Below are 5,942 nucleotides of genomic sequence, written 5' to 3' on the forward strand. Positions count from 1 at the left end.
AGTTCGGTGATACCGAAGTTGACTTCGGTAGCACCGTAAACTAGCCGTTTTATATTTGTTGGAAGCTTTCTCCTATAAATATGGCTTGCAGAAACTTACAAAAATAGTGGAAATAGGCACCATGGAGTCTCTATTGTATCCCAAGCTTATCCTAGCCTACTTAAACTCTATCTATACGAGTTCATGTTCTTTTCATTGTGATTCTTCACTTTTACGAGCATTCAGAGCTCCTATTTAATGAAGAACATGAACTCGTGCCTTCTCTAGAGTACAAAGACCAAACCAATAAGAATATTCTTGGTTTTTTGATACTCTAAAGTGTTCATAGGTTGAATCCCTTAGGAAATCCACTCTTTATCCTAGGTAGGAGATTCAACTAACTTTCATAACCTTGGTTCCTTTTTAGGTACATCGTATGCAAGGTTTTTTATCATAAAGCTGAGCCAACAGGTAAATCCAAGCTATGCAATCGGGGGAGCACCAAGAACATGATTCAAGCATGAGAGCGTGAAGAACTAGCAACCCGAGACAAGCTATAAGAGAGAACTCTATCCGACAAGTAAGTGTCATAGTTAAGAGTTCAAATTTTAGTCTATTTCCTCGTATAGGATTAAAGATAAGAGTTTGCTATTAACAAACTCGATTAGGTTCCCAGTGTGAAACCTTGGCAGGTGGGCCTAAAGGTAGGTGTCTTGTGTGAGACCTTGGCCGATGGGCCTAAACGTTAGGTACCTTGTGTGGGACCTTGACCGGTGGGCCTAAACGGTAGGTGCCTTGTGTGGGACCTTAGCCAGTGGGCCTAAACTATAGATGCCTTGTGTGGGATCTTAGCTGGTGGGCCTAAACATAGGCTCTAGGTGTAGGACATTTGCTTTTGCAGATAGCATAAATTGTACCCTTAGTGTAGGACTGTAAAGATTATTGGTGAACCTGTTTAAAACCATTGATAGTGAAATCCGGTACACTATGTGATTGAGTGTGGATGCTGGGAGTGGAGTAGGCATGTAGCCGAACTACTACACATGCTTGTGTTTGGGATTGTCATTTGCGCATCTATTTAATCATGCTTATATATATGCTTAAATGCTTAAATTCTTATACATGATTGAATGAATGTTATTTGATTGATAAGAAGCACTTCCCACACACAAGCTCGGTATGATATAGGTTAGTTGCTTTATTGAAATATCTTAAGCTGCCTATGTGATTGGACCTTCTAACTGGCTAGGAAGCCATTAGAGTTACATTGCCTTGCTAAGTTTATTTGTACATCATTTAAGTAAGGCAATATAAGTTTTTATTTGGTACAATCACTCGAAAAGTCCTATTCACCCTCCTCTAAGACTATAAATACAGTTTCATACTTCTACTATCTAGTGTGGTGCAAACCACAATTTTAGGCCATACATTGATGGACACAAAATATTAATTATGGACCCCACATGAATAAGTAACGGAATAGAGGTAAAAAATGGAAAGATGGCTTCAACATAAATAGTGGTCCCTTGAATATCTAGAAATTAAGAAAAGCATAAGTAACTTAAGCAAAGCAACTTACCATCCTAAACAGCGTATCCAATTCTAGTAATTTTTGCTCTTATGCTCAGCCACAAAAGGTGCTTTAGATTAACGATCTATATTGCCTTGCATCCACTCTTCTTGATTCAATTTCCAATTGGCGCTTGAGTTTGGCTCAAGTGGGGCCCACAATTTGATGATCATAATGTTTGTCTGGAAATCAAATTGCATACCGAGTTACTCAATATGTTGTTATCGTACTGAGTAAACTGTTGGGCCCACCATGAGTCCTGAGTAAACTCTGTTGGGCCCACCATGAGTCCTGAGTAAACTCCGTTGGGCCTACCATGAAAGTATATGGTATAGCTATGTCAAAAAACATTCTTTTCGCTAAGCGTATATAATAAAATAGAGCGAAAGGGCCCACCCTGAAACCCAAGGGTACTAACTAACAGCTGAGTCTTCTCCGAACCGTAGGAAATATTTACCCATCATACGAAAAGTTTCTTTATCTTTGTCTTCTTTCTCCCCGAGGGGGTGAGGAGAGAGCTGGTGCAGCGACACTGCCCTAAAGAAATTCCCTAATGATAAAATTCGGGAGAGAGTTCGAATTGCCCTTGATGTGTTTAGAAAACGAACTCGGGTGGGCTTCACGTGGTTCGCGTTTTCTTGTTAAGAGAGCTTATCATTCTCTTATAGAAGCTCGCGTCCATGCCAGGGACGGGTAATGCCCAGCGAAGCAGCAGGGAGCACTCTAATTGCGCCAACTACTCCACGTTTCATTTCCCCTCTTGCTTTCTGCTCCCACACACCATTACTAGTAGGCTTTCTCTTCAGCCTTCGTTTGCTGGCGGCGTTAGAATCGAAGGAGGTGTCGATCAAAGCGGTGGATTTTTAAGGCATGATTTGGCAACCAAGTGGTGCACGTTCCAATTCATATCTAGTAGGGTTGGTTCTTGCACTAAACTTTCAATATACACCCGAGATAAGAACGTGGAGAAGAGGAATCAACAACGAATCCAGGAAAGAGCTACGGAAAAGCATGACGAGAATTCTTGACTCAAGATGTTAAAAGGTATCCGATCTTGTCCTAAACAACTTCCCGTTCAGTTGCTAAAATATAAAGATAACATTTAGAAATGTGTTAGCGAAAACCCTTCTTGGCATCTTTTAGCTCAGCGACCTGCTCGCTTAACTCTCGAATTTGCTTTGTTGGAGATAGTTGTTATAAAATTGATAGAACCTAAAATGGATGAAACACCCGATAGATGAGAACTAGAAATTACTGAATCAACTACTCCTCCATAATGGTTGGTAATACCACTTAAAACGAAGAAGGTCGTGGATGACCTATAGTGCGTGTTATCTGAAGGGCGAAGAGAACACACTTTTTTCAACCGCAGTGGTATGATTGCCAGGCCCTCTTCTCGTTCCGCCCGCTGGCCTATTGGGATAGCAGCCTCGAGCTTCTCGATCTGCCATTATACCACTAGAAGCAGAAAGAATGACAATCCTCATTCCACCTAAAATCCTAGGAATTTGTTGATAGTTGGACGACCCGTTAATCTAGAAGATTATAACTATGTCCATTTTTTTGTTTTTTAAGAGTCTCCTTGTCTTTACGAGATGCCTGATCAGGGATCTATACAACTTGTAATTCTTGAAATAATTAAACTAAGGAAGGTCGTCTTGAAATCATCACCTTTCAAGGGAAATTGTTATGAGTGACTTCCGACGGTTACCATTTGATTCGAAGCAAACACGACTGAAACCTCCATGTTCTCCTTCAATAATATCCAAATTGGACTTTACTGGCTTGACATTGCGACAACAGCTAGGGCATTTGTCTTTAATTCGGAGCGTCAACAGACGAAATGGTCAAAAGCCTATTAGAGTCACCATAGCGCGTTGCCATCATTCAACATTGAAATGAAGATCCAAAAGGGTGCTTGTTCTGCTGGGCGACTAAATGAAGGCAATCACAACAAGGTCGGGGAGAAAAAAAATGACTCCCATTTTCAGACAAAAGCATCTCCATACATCTAATGGGGATGGGTGTACCGCCTGGAAGCAAAAAGATCAGAAGCTTACACTCATTCACATTGGTTCATCCTGCTATGCCCTGGGCCTCCTGCTCTTCTAACGTCAAAGGTGGCCGGTCATTTGTCAAGGCCTAGGAATCCGTGCAGTCGGTAACGAATGACATTCGCTATGAAAGGGATAGTCAAAACTAACAAAAATAGAAGAGAAAAAAAGAATGAGAGAGTGAATTGACCAAAAGAAGAGGACAACTAGTAAGAAACAAAGGCACCCTGTCGTCCTCCTCCACCATCCTCTTTGTCCCAGACACCCAGAACACCCCCTCTGCTTATCTTATGCCAGAGTCGATCAATTTGAAGGGTAAGCACCCCGATCATACAGAGCAGTCACGGGTCAACTAGTGAGAGTGGTATATTAACGCCGTCTATTCTTTTTTTTTTTTTTTTTATTTCCAAGATCATTTTAAGCGGTTGAGCCCAAAATTGAAGCATATACAAAGCCCAAGAGGACCATACCATTGGAAACAATGGAAGTATTGATTTCCACCTTTGAAACCTTCTTAAGGCCCATAGTGATGTTTATTTATCTTCTAACCTAGTCATATGACCACACAGATATGGATGAAGGGAAAACACCAAATCAGCTTGATTTAAAGCTTATAGGCCCCCAAGAACTTTTCACATTCAATTCAAACTGTTTTTGGTATTATGGTTCACTTGATCTTTGGATATGCTTCATTTTTGGGTTAAAGCCCTAAAAATATCTGGTAAAATGGATGGACAGAGTGGATAAAATGCATGAATGATGGTGGGCCCCACAGAGTTTACTTAGTACTACGCAATCTGCTTCCATTTGTCTGATGGGTTTGAACTTTGGTCATGCCTAGAGCTATACACGAGTCGAACCGATTCGAGCTTGGCACAGCTTGGCTTGGCTCAACTAGCAACTAACCGCAATTTGAACTTGGCTCGGTTCAGTTCAATAAACAACTTAGGCCTAGTTTGAGCCTCTACAACATTTTCTCAAAGACATGAATGCATCTTCAAACAATAACAATACATGTATTTCATCTAACACTCAGCGAGCAGCATAAAAAATAAGATACTAGGGCAATCTTATAGTGTATTATTATTATTATTATTATTATTTTTGAATAATAATTTGTTTCTTATCCATTACTTCCTCACCACCAGTCAAGTTTGTGGAGACTGTACACACCTGAAATAACACTCGTCGAGTCATTCTCATCAAACACTTGGTGACCAGCATTAAGATAAAAATAACCGAGTCACCGAGCCGATTCGATTCAAGTTAATTCATGTTGAGGTTTGAACTGAGTCAAGTCGAGCTCGGGTAAGCTTGAACTCGGCTAGAAAAATTTTCGAGCTCCAAAAACCAGGTCAACTCATTCTGAATCTAATTTTAAGCCAAAACGAGTTAAACTTTCCTGAGTCGAACTGAGCGAGCTAACTCGACTTGTGTACAGCTCTAGAACTCATGCCCAACCGATCTACCGGATAAGAGGATCCTAATACTTCCCGTGGCTTGCAAGTTGGCTGTCGCGAAAGACTGCAACACCATCAATTCAACGGGAAAATAAAACAAGGGGTGAATATGGGAGAATTAGGATGATGGACTGTCCACGATGGGTCCCATCATGTAAATGGTCTGGGTCCAACGAATGCCGCTACTTGCACATGCTCAAGGGCAAGGATGATGGGAAAATGGATGGTTTGATCCATCACCACTCTTCCTGTTGAATGGTCCACCTGAGATTTGGATCCGGAAAGGCGGATGGACGGCGTGGATATAGAATAAATCCAAGAGTCGAATATCAGCAGCAGCGCATTGCCATCCATCCATATAGATGCACATAGCCACTGCCCCACGGAGCATACATGTACACAATTTTCCAACCATCCAAAGCGTGGGCCCCAGATCAGATACATCACATCAGAAAATTCGTGTTGATCGGACAATCCTGACCTCCGACTACTCAACATTTGTTTATTGAATTTGGACCATCAAACATTTCCTATCTAACCGTTAATATCGTAGTCATCAATCTAACATTTAAATAATTTTATAAGTATAATTTCCTGGTTTCCAATAATAAAAATTAAGATCTACGATTTGGACGGTTATGATTGAGTAGAAATGTGTCACGTGTACGATGCTCACACGCGCGAGTACGAACCGAAATACTCTCCAATGTATATCAAATAGCCTCACTAACAAGTAGGGCTGTCAGAGGGCCGGGCCTGGTTACTCAGCGCGGAAATTGTACTGTTTCAGGCCGGGCCTTCGGGCCGGTTCATTTTTAAAATTTGGATTTACAGGCCCGATCCGGCCCATTGAGACCCCTACTTACGAGGGCCGTGTAC

The sequence above is a fragment of the Magnolia sinica genome, chromosome 14 (assembly GCF_029962835.1).
Source record: "Magnolia sinica isolate HGM2019 chromosome 14, MsV1, whole genome shotgun sequence".
NCBI lineage: Eukaryota > Viridiplantae > Streptophyta > Magnoliopsida > Magnoliales > Magnoliaceae > Magnolia > Magnolia sinica.